The sequence below is a fragment of the Carassius carassius genome, chromosome 4, assembly GCF_963082965.1.
Source record: "Carassius carassius chromosome 4, fCarCar2.1, whole genome shotgun sequence".
Classification (NCBI taxonomy): domain Eukaryota; kingdom Metazoa; phylum Chordata; class Actinopteri; order Cypriniformes; family Cyprinidae; genus Carassius; species Carassius carassius.
Genome location: NC_081758.1, coordinates 30,182,263 through 30,194,684, shown reverse-complemented (window position 1 = coordinate 30,194,684; position 12,422 = coordinate 30,182,263).

The following is a 12,422-nucleotide window of genomic DNA, read 5'->3' as shown; positions in this document are numbered from 1 at the left end:
TAAGCTTACAATTACATTTCATATTTCTCTGTCACCATTCTCTGTATTATATTCTGCTATAAAAACTAAGAAGAACTGAATAAATATGGACGGAATTTTGGGTGTAGCTACCAGTGATGCGCAGGTCAATGTATAAACAACCCGCACCCATCCGACGTTTTCGACTAACCCGCCCGCAACTCGGACCGCAAGAAAATAAAAATAAAATACTTTACCCGACCTGCATTTTTTTAAAGTAGTAAATGCTCATTGTATAGCGTCATTGGGCCATAGACGTATGAACTAGGCAAAAAACAATTACAAACAAAACTTAATATATTCTAATTTTGTCAAGAATGATAAAAAAAAAATTGTCAATAAGCTCATAATTTGTACTAAAATAGTCTAGTTTGTCTATTTTGATGTTTCTGCAAGTTCAGCAGACTTGTTCGGGTTTGTTCCAATCAGAGCTCGTGAGCGGAGAGCGCATTTCTGAATATTCCGCTCCGCTCACTCATTCTGTGGGGTAGCTCTTTATTTGTTTAGTAATAAACTGTTGTTTTCTGTGTCGCTGTGACAATGTGGACTCGCCATGAACGCCAGAGAGAAACATTTCATATGGCTTACATCAGAGAGTAGCCTATTTATTTTGGTTTGAATATTTTCTTTTAAAATAGACATTTCAACCTTTCTGTAATATAGCCTATATTTCTAAAATCTGTGAGGCACAAGCTGAGTTTTGGCACCCTCCAGTTCACATGCAATGCAAGTGATCGTGTCGGTGCCTTATTACATTGACTGCTATATATTTGCTTCTTATATATTAAATACAGGCAACTGATTGATAAAACATTGATAAAAATTAAGATACAATTTATACAAAACGAAAATCTTTTAAAAAGTTTTCTATAAAACAAAACTTAATGAATTCGTCAAAATCATGTTTTACCAAAAACAGCGCCGTTGCTCCCCAGTCTTCACCTTTTCTCTTGCTGCCTCCTGCAGACTGAGCTTGTGAGTCATCTTCGTGCCAGTTATTCAGGCAATTAAGTGTAGCCCTATGTATTTCAAAATTGTATCTAGTACTATATAAATTACAAAGGTTTAATTGGCATTTTTATTTCAAATGACGCGACCGACCGCGACCCGAATATCATAAAAAATATTTTTGGATGTCTCGTAACCGCGGGTGACCGCAGGCACCCGCTCATTTTGGATCAACCCGCGCATCACTGGTAGCTACTATACCTTCACGCTCCCAGTCACTGAGTCCAAGAACATTTTGATAAAAAGATTCTGACAAGTTTATAATTCTCCCCATCATAGGCTCTTAGACCACCTCCTCCAAGGGTGTGATGTCTAGCAAGAAGTGGAACCATGCAGCAGACTGGAATGGTCAGTCACTCCAGAACCTGCAGAAGGGTTGCAAGTGTGTTAGAAGACTGAGGCTTAGTAAAATCTTCAAGAATAATCAAATGTCTGTGAAAGTAAGCGACATGATTAGCATAAATATGAGATAGCTATTTCTTCATTGCAATGTCAGCTAAGGTAAAAAAATGTTTTTTTTTAACACACACGTATATATTTAAATTGTTGCAATGCACTTTCAAGATATGTCAAACAAAACTGCTTAGAAAATAAAAAATTTTGTGTTTACTTAGTTTTGTATTAATGAAAATGAAGTAGAAGTATAGATACTAGGATTTTAAAAGACTTCTGTAGAAGTTGAAGTATCAACTCAAGCTTTTTACTTAAGTAAAAGTGTAAAAGTACTAGTTTCAAATCTACTTTAACGTATAAAAGTAATGGAAAAAAAAAGTCATTAAGAACAAACAAAAGTTTAGTCCGCACCACAGTGGCCTATAGTGCACTACCCCACCTCCTCAATGTTTTTTCTAAAGGCCACAATGACTATAATGTTATATTAAAATGTTAATGTTGAAAAATTTGGGATGTACTACGCTACCTGTTTCAGCCGCATATATGCCCATTGAAAATGAACGCATTTTAGTACAATGCAAATACATTAAAGAACCATATGTGAGATACTGTGCCTGAATTTGTTTCATGGAGCTGAAGATAACTAGTTGCCTATAAGTATTGTAATGGTGCAAAGTCAAATTTCAGAGGCATTTTATCAATAACCTTTATTGGAATATATTGGTAGCTTAGCTGCAGGAATCTGAAGGCAACAGACAAGAAATTTGGTGTAACTGGTCACATTTAACAACGTCACATTTAACTAGACGATGTAAAACACTTTGAACTCAATCCTGTATGTTCAACAACAGAGTTTAAGCACAGAACATGCAAACAAGATTTACCAATAGGCTTGGTTCAGTCGCAAAAGCAGCTGGTTCTCAGTTTTTGATGCAATGCATGCAACACTAAACAGTCTTTCACAGGCTGCTGAGGCAGGGAGTGCTGTATTAAGCTTAAGTGATAGCTGGCACACAGCTGGGAAGGACTTCAGTACCTCTACAGTGTCTCCTGGGCACCCCAGGTACGCATCCAACTGCTGGGTCGTTTCAGGAGGGCCAGTTTTCTTCAAGGAGGAAAAGAAGTCCTCTTCCTCAGATTACTGGGAGCGCTCCTCACTAATGGGATTCTCGGCCTGACATTCCAAATGGCTTCTGATATATTCAAAGCCTATGGTTAATAAAAAATGTAAAAAAATATTCAGAACAATTTAGGCCATATGACAGTATTGTAATTGTGTATTGGGGATATATATATATATATATATATATACACACACACACGTGTGTGTGTGTGTGTCATTAAATGTCATTTTAAACTCATTTCACTGTCTCCCTAGAAATTACATGCATTAAGGGGAAGTTGAGAAGTGAGACACTTACCAAGTTTGAGGATATTTTCGTCACTCGTCCAGCAGGTCTTAAATTTGGAAACTAGTATGGCGGCGGCTATCAGCTCTGGATCTGCAAGCATCTCTCCGAAGCGTTTTTCAAGGCCTGAAAGTAGTGCAACAATCAAAGGTTCACAGAACTTGGAGGTGACGTGAAGGTGCTGGAGCTTGGTCCTTAGTAGAGTTATGGTGGGGACCAACCATCCCATCTGCACACTGTTTTCTCCCTGAAGAACATCCAAGGCCATTGCAACTGGGCTCATTGTCTTTGCATATTCTGCAAGAAATGCAAGTTCCACTGGAGTAAACCTGTACAAAGAAAAGAAAAACAACATGGAACATTTAGCCTACTTGATGTAGCACCTTTAACTGGAGGAACTGATAATTCAAAAGGAAAAATATTGTCATCTGATACTTTTAGAAATGTAGTTGTTGCTACAAATCACATCCATAGTAAATATGGGGACTGCATACTGGCAGTGCGCATAAAAGTGTTCTACATTTTTCAAAGTATAAAACTATGACTTAATCTATTGTTAATCACTTAATTAACTGAAAGGCAGAAAAACAAGCACTTACTTTGGTGTATCTAGTTCACTGCAGACAGCTGCAAGGGCTGCTTCACCTTGTTCTCTTGTTATCCTCACTATTCTTTCTATGGCTGAGAAGAGTGAATTCCACCTGGTAGCAACAGGCCTTACGAGTTGTAGTTTGCAGTGGTCTTCGATTACTTCAGATGCGATGGTGGATCTTGAACTTTTGTTCCACAGGCTAGAGCATTTGGCAAATGCGGACCTTGACACACGTTTGTACAATGGGTTGGCCTCTGCTTTTGTTGCATCAACTGTGGACACTAAATTGAGGAGGTGGCAGGCACAGCGATGGTGCTTGGGTAGCTGGTATTCCAAGTAGTCATCTTCGTCCAACAGGGCTCCGGCATCAACAAATTCAACACCCTCAGTGCTTTCCTCTTCTTCACTGTAATCATCATTTTGACCATCATCCTCTTCTCCATCACCCTCTCCTACAGGTTCAGGATTGTTGTTCTCATCAGTCTGCCCAAAAACTCTGAAGGCTTTCAGGAAGTTAGATCCGTTGTCAGTTGTAGTACGAACGATTTTCTCTCTGATATTGAATTCTGTGTGAATATCATTTAGGGCACCAGCCAGGGCAGAAAATGTATGGGACCCTTTAAGTTGCTTGCATGCCAGGGCAGCACAGGATCTCTGCATGGTCTGGGGGTTAAACCAGTGCGCAGTGACACCAATGAAACCACGACGATGTGCGGTCCAGCAGTCTGTTGTTGTTGCAATGAACTCAATTTCACTAAGGGCAGCTTTCAGTTTTCTTTTCATTTCAACAGAGGCCTTTGTGACTTTGTTTACAACAGTATTGCGTGTCATGACATTTGTATTTGGCTGAAGATGTTTCACAAGATCAATGAAGCCCTGCTGCTGAACAATGTGTGGTGGGTGCAAGCCTTGGACAATGAATTTGAGGACTACTTTATCCACACTTGCCTGGGACACTCGTCGAGTCTCCCACAGCTTGGTTTGTTTGAAAGGTGGGGCCAAAGAACCTTCAGTGGATGACTTCCTTTTGAGGGCTGCTGAAGTAAGTTGCGTGTACCTCTCTAGATGAATGGGGTGTTTCTTCTGTGGAGAAAATAAATGCACAGGCACAGATTGAGATTCATATTATTTCAGACTATCTAGGACTTCCACACTGTATTAAAAGTCATGCTTGGAAGTTCATGAATGACGGTCAGATTACAAGTTAGAGAGCAGTTTCACTGGTCTATGCAATCATGTTGAGCAGACCAGAATAGCACTTAAAGCTGGGAAAAATATCTAATTGCGATTATTCTGGTTAAAATTGCAATTTAAAATGTTATTGTTTTTTATTATTATTGCTAAAAAAAAAATAGCAAAATAAGAAATACTACTAGTACAATAACATTGTCATTATTAAAAATAGGAGTATTTAAGAATAAATATAAGAATATAATGGTAATAATAATAATAATTATTATTATTATTATAATTTACAGAAAACTAGTTTTACAAAAAACTCCACATTTACCTCAGAGAAGTAATAGTTTTGAGTTTTCAGGAAATCCCTAAGCTCCTGCTGTAGGCTGAATAAAAAGATAGAAACGCTTTGACTGATTAAACAACGACAATAAACAAACAACTGTATCTGGTGTATTTGAGTTCAAGCCTTCTCGGGTATTTTCATAATATTAAAGTATATTACAATGCAGTGCTGATTGACAGACTTTAAACACTGTTAATGCTATAAAATAAATGCATTGTCTTCATCATTCTGTGATAAGCCACATCGGCTCAAACACTCGATTGACTATATGAAGGGAGTTAAAACGTGTTGATAAACGTATTTTGTTGGACAACAGGTTTATGAACACTTAACATACTAGATTGTGAAGATGTTTGACACGTGTTATTTTTTTTTCAAAAGTTTACTCCTGATCACAGAACCGCTCTTCACTGACACGCTGGGCATTTATTAATTTCATTAAAATCGCACATAAACCAAATCTCGATTGCGGTTCCATTTCAATTAATCGTGCAGCCCTAGGCATGTAACATTAGTATGTTCCCTTCCTATACTGTAGGTTTAGGTTACTACAATTTTATTGTTAAAACAAAAAAAAAGATAAAAAAAAACCTTTCAGCTTACCTCAATATGCTTTTTCAAATTAGACGGGGAGTTTTTGAAAGCCATTAGCTCGTGGTACTTGGGTGCGCAGAGCTTGCAGCGCTTTCGAAATGTATGGGGTTAGAATTGTTGCTTTATTCCAAATAAATAGATTATGATCCACAAATAAATGTAACAAGATTCACAAAAATATATCAAATTCACAAATAAATGTACAGAGTTTAAAAAAAATATATAAAACTCACAAATAAATAAAATCAGATTTGCAAATAAAAATATATATATTTACAAATGTGTTTAATGTCACAAACACAACTCTACCTGGTATTTATTTGTGAACCGCTGTCTGTGCATTTGTAAATCACTGCACGCATTTGTGGATCGGTTCCTGTGCATTTGTGGATTTGAAACACTTCTAGCGTCGACGTGCAGATAAATCCACAAATAAGTGGACTCCACCCACCGTTTACTCAAGCCAATCAAATAACGGCCACATTGAGCTGACCAATCGTAGCACGTTATCGCTTCAACCAATCACGTTTTGGCTTAAATCCAGGGGGGGGGGGCGTCTTGCCTGATCGGCCATGTTATGCGTACTTGTCTGTAACGTTACTTGTGGACTTGTGAAATGTCATCAGTCGCTGCCCAAGTACTGTTTCCCTTTTCAAAGTTCACATCTAGCCAAGTCCAGTTCAAATCCCCGGATGTGTTCTTGCTCCGCTCCTTTTACCGAGGATGCATGGAGAGGTGACTTGTGCGGACTTGATACGGGCCATAACCCAGAATTCAGCTCGAACCAGGTTAGCATCAATGGCGGAGGAGAAAACTCACAACTGTAAGTTATACATTTCGAAATACTATTGTTGTTTTATCACAAAATGTAACGTAGTTCTAAGAGTTTTGATGCCAGAATGTTGTTTAAACTTCAAAGCTACCGTCGAATTTTAAGGAACTATTTGAAAATTTGCTCAGACGATTTCGTTACGAGTTGAAAAGTAGCCTAACCCTCGACAAGTCCTCCAAAAAAGTAGCTAGGCCCTGTAACATTTTGTAAAATATGGGGCTGCCTGTGTTGATTCTGTAGTGGATAAACATTTGATATATTTTGCTTTGGGTATATCTAATGGGCAATTGTTTTGCCTGAGGGAAAAGTTTCCTAACTAACGTTTGCCTAACGATACTTATATCAAATGCAAACCTTATTTTAGAGTGCTCTTGTCATTTTAACCAAATAGTTTGCTTGTCTTTATTTAAATTTTTTTTACAAGTTCTTTTATAATTGTATTATTTTTCATCAACTTAAATTAAGCATTATTTTTTATCAAGGGACTGCTGAGGAAACTCGGGCCTTGATAGAGTGGCGGGCGGCCAACGAAAGGCTTTTCACCGGGAGGCGCAATTCCTCCAAAAGTTGATGGGAGTGAGTATTCATTTTGAGTGCTTGTATAATTCCCTGCATGTCTGAAGGTTTGGAGCTAGATTTGGACAGTCTTCATCCATAAGAATGAATACGTTATTGAAGTGGAATCATGTAAATCTTTATGGGTTTGTTTTGCCTATAGGCATTTTGTTCCACTTCTGGTTTGGCCATAACTGCCAAACAGGCAAAGAAAAAATTGAATAACCTAAAAGATAAATACAAGGTAATCTGCCTGTTTCTCTACTTTCTGTTACTGAAAGAGGCTTACCAAGATGTGTGTAAAGACTTTCCGGTCATATTTGAAACCTAACATAGATGCATTGGCCCTTACATTTTATTTTGTAAAATGTAGTTTACTCCGTTTACATTGTTTACTCTAAGACTGTAAAAAGAATAGTTCACCCCAAAATGAACATTCTGCCATTCACCTACAATTTTAAGTTGTTTCACACCTGTATACACTATTTATTTATTCTTTTTTTTTTTTTTTTTTGCTTTACACAAAGGAAGAATATTTGTAACCTAAGAGTTCTGGGGCACCACTGACATGTGTAATTTTTTGGTGCCTCAAACTGTTAGGTTACAAAAATTCTTAAGAATATCTTTCTCTGTGTAGAGCAAAAATAAAAAATGTCTAAAAGTGTGGAACAACGTGAGGTGAGAACATGACAGCATTTTGCTTTATTTCAGGAGCTTAGGGACCCACCCACAGGAAAAGGGGTAGAGGCCGGTAGTGTGACTGCTGCCACCTGGCAGTGGTACACTGCAATGGATGCTGCACTCCAAGGGCAGCACTCGGTTACTATGCCCGTAGTTGTTGCATCAAACCCACTGCCACTACAGGTGGCTCAGTCAGCACACCAGGTTCTACCCCTTCTGTGGAAGCCAGGAGTAGCCAGCAGTCAAGAAAGAGGCGACGGGACAGCCAGGCTCTTCTTGAGTTTCTAAAAGAACAGGCAGAGAGGGAAGAGAAGAGGGAGAGAGAAGCATTGGCGAGAGAAGAGGAGAGAGAGAGGGCAGCAACAGCCAGAGCAGAGACATATCTGTCTCTGTTTGAAAAACTTAATAAATTCTAAATTAATGTTGTATTTAATGATAAATGATTTTATATAGATTATTTGAATAAAAAAAAAAAAAAAATGAATGTTTCAATTTCAACCCTGGCAAATCATTGTTATAGCAACAGTGTATTCTTTATATTTACAACAAAAACACAAATAATATAAAATAATGTAATATCCAATGTCTATAGTGGTATACAATTATTTACAATCATGCAGTTAAATCTCAAGAAGAACATACCAAAATTAAGAAAACGTATAAATGTATCTGTACCCATCTACTTGCACATTTATTCATACCTATCTTTCTAATTAATGTCATAGCTATTTCAACTGTTTATGTTGCTCTTTTAATGAACATGACAACATCTGGAAAGGTTTACTGTCTAGATGTAGTACTGTTCAGTTAGACACCCAGGCAGTTCCACGGGAGAAGAAAGCTGCGCAGCCAGACGTCCTCGGAGATGGTTCCCTGATAGGTCCCTCTCACCCACTGCTGCATTCTCACCATCCTCGCGGTCTTTTTGTCCTTGGCTTTCCTCCTCCTCCTCCAAGAGATCACCTCCCATCACACAGATGTTGTGGAGGATACAACAGGCACCAATCACCTTTGGGGCGAACAGTGGCCTGATCTCCAGGGCCCGCAAGAAAATTGCACGCCAGTGAGTTTTTAACATCCCAATCATCGAGTATATATATCCCATCATCGAGTGCGCTCGATGATGTTCCGTGCTTGTGCATAATGCCTGTTGTATCGGGCTTCAACTTGGCCTGTTAATCAAAAATCGTGTAGAAAATGTGTAGTGTATTGCAAATTCATAACAGTAAAAATTTGGTTTATCGTGTGTGTCTGTCTGTCTGTCTGACATAAAAAAAGTGTTCTTACTTGCGACAGGCTGGCGGTATGGGGTCATGATTGCAATAGGATGCTGCAAGCAAGGGTATCCCCCATCTCCCAAAAGATAGTATCCAGCTGGTGAATACAGAGCCTGCTGGTACATTGGTGATCTGCGCAGCACAAGGGCATCGTGTACAGAGCCTGGATTGCCAATATACACATCTATAAATATGCCTTTAGCATCACAGGTGCACTGTAGAATGATGGAAGGGGAGATCTTTCTATTTATGTAGCATCTTTTTTGTGGCATTGCAGGAGGAACATTCCTGATGTGGCACCAGCAGCACAGCGGAATGCCTCATGGCCAGCAAGGTGAGCAAAGCCACCCCCCACCTCATCCATTTCCTCTGCTTTTGGAAAATGAATAATTTTGTGGAGGATGGTCATCATCTCCTCCACAACATTGTGAACAGTCCTACAAACTGTTGAAAGTGGCATGCTGAAGTCATCTGATGTGACCCTGTAGGATGCTCCACAGGCAAGCCAATAAACCGTAACAAGTACTTCAATTTCACGGCTCCATCCATGGGCTTTTTGACGGGGCAGCATCTGTACCAGCATGTTGATGCTGTTCCTGGAGAGCCTGAAAGCTGGCTTTAAATCCTCTCCAGAAAAAAACTTGACCAGGATTGGTACCTGGTCATTGATCTGTGAATACCTGCGAGTGGGACTTTGTTCCTGTTAAAATATATAGATAATATATTAAGAATGTTTTTACTTTTGTTGTATTATGTATTTGTTATATGTATTGCTTTTAAAAAGTTGTTACTATATGTACTGTCGTTGCATTGTATTTATTATATTTTTGGATTTAATGTAAGCTATATACTCAGTTGTTTTAAGGATTTTGTCTCAAATTTACTAAAATCTGCCATAATTAAATCTCCCTCTAACATTTGCTCTTTTCGTGAAGTATTTCTTTATACTCTATTTCGGTTTCATTCATTTATTGATAAGCTCTAGCACAACATTCATCCCAGAGTCTAAAAGTTGTAGCCTATATGATTATTATAGATATTAAATTGTCCTGTTTGTGTTAATGCAGTAATATGATGTGCACCTAGCTATATAAAGATGATAAACTATAAACTTATTTGAGCACCACAAAGACAAATAAAAGGTGTGTGAAGTGTAAGCTAGTTAATTTAAATGTTATCAACTGTCAAACCTATTGTACTTGTCAGTTTATTTGGTATACTGAAAAATCTAATGTAGTCTCATTACATCCCTGCAATAGTTTACATAACTTTTTGTGAGATAGTACTTTGTAGTCTGTAAATAGGGTGCCTATATGATACATTATAATACATTTTTATTATGACTTTTCATTTGGATATACCTAACTAAGTCCACATAAGTATATGGGCAGTTTATGAAGAAAGAATAATTAGAAAAACATACAATGCTAGAGAGACATGCTAATATGGCACCTCTCTTCGCCATCCTCCGCTGCATCCTGGCTTTTCTTTGAAGGATTCGTCTCCTCCGTTCGGCAGCCTCCTCTTCAGCATCTTGATAAATAGCAATTGCAATGGCAATCCTAAGCTGTTCCATTTTGATTTACACTTATTTACAATTGATTTACACCTTTCAACCGTTTTTCCCGCTTTTTTATTTAAATTGTAGCTGAGTGGGTTTATTGCTAGATTGTTCTTAATGAAAAGAGGCAGTTGTTTCCACATATTTTATTTATTTTGAACGACGTAAATATAATCACAGTATTGATGTTACCTGAACCACATATTAATGTTTAATAGTTTTTAAAATAAAAAAGAGACAGTCGTTTAATATTATATTCAATTTCATTATAAATATAAAGTGAAAATAATCAGAGTAGGTACATATTAGTTTTTTAATACTAATATATTTAATATATTGAAAATAAAAAAGAAGTTAATTCAAGTAAAACATGCATGCTGAGTGAAGCTATCAAGTACGCTGCCGTTCCATTTGTAGAATGACTGGACTCGCGTCCTCCCGTCCTCGAGAGTTCGTTCTTCTGAGTCCAACTTGGCATGTCCAAACTCGGAAGGACGGAAGTCCAGACTCTGCGAACTTGGTATTGAGAAATGCCCTGACTGTCTGTTGTTGGTCTCAAGTTCGGTGTCTATTCCCGCAGTTCCCCTGGCTGTAAGCCAAAACGTGATTGGTTGAAGCGATAACGTGCTACGATTGGTCAGCTCAATGTGGCCGTTATTTGATTGGCTTGAGTAAACGGTGGGTGGAGTCCACTTATTTGTGGATTTATCTGCATGTCGACGCTAGAAGTGTTTCAAATCCACAAATGCACAGGAACCGATCCACAAATGCGTGCAGTGATTTACAAATGCACAGACAGCGGTTCACAAATAAATACCAGGTAGAGTTGTGTTTGTGACATTAAACACATTTGTAAATATATATATTTTTATTTGCAAATTTGATTTTATTTATTTGTGAGTTTTAAATTTTTTTGTGAAACTCTTTATATTAATTTGTGAATTTGATATATTTTTGTGAATCTCGTTACATTTATTTGTGGATCATAATCTATTTATTTGGAATAATGCAACAATTCTAACCCCATAAAATGAGTTGTTTTTGCATCCACCCATTTCGAAAAATTCTTCCAGGTACGGCCAGGGATGTATAAGGGTTGGCTGGTCTTCCTGTCTACCAACATCCTCGCTGGTGCTTGGTTGGCAAATTTCGCTCGAATTCTCTTCTTGAGTCTCTGCCACAGACATCATCATACTTGGCTACAGACAGTACACACATATGTCCTTGCTTGAGTGATGAGTGTGACGTGATTTGATCATGTGCAGGTGCGATGGATCGCGTACAAGCCAATAGGGTGTCGGCATGTTGTATGTTTATACTTCTCATCCAACCACAATCAAATTCACTCTCTCCGGATGGCGCGATTTATCTGGATAGGTTTTTTTTTTTTTTTGACAAGCCGGAATGAAAACAAGCCGAAATGAAATAGGAGTAACGAGGCTATTTTTAAAATGTAAGGAGTAGAAAGTACAGATAATTGCCTGAAAATGTAAGGAGTAGAAGTAAAAAGTAGGCTGAAAAATTATTACTCCAGTAAAGTATAGATACCCAAAATTTCTACTTAAGTAAGGTAACGAAGTATTTGTACTTCGTTACTTGACACCTCTGGTAAATATACACTGTAAAACATTTTAAGCTGGTTAAACTTTAAAAAAAAAGTTCACCTGCTGCCTAAAAAATGTTAACTTAACTTAAAGATACTCTTTGTTCCTACTCAAGAAGTTAAGTTTTACAGTTTATTAAACTAATGTTCATTTGTTGTTTCAACTTGATGCTCTGAGTCAAAACAACTTACTATGTTTTTTTACTGAAATAAATTCAAGCAATTATCTCTGTGTTTCTGCCACCACAATGCACACGCAGCTGCTAGTGATGTAACTGTGACATCTACACGACATTGGTCTATAACCCAAATAATTTATATGAACTTACTTTTCATCTTTAACTCAATTTGTTATTTTAAGTTTTGGATATTGA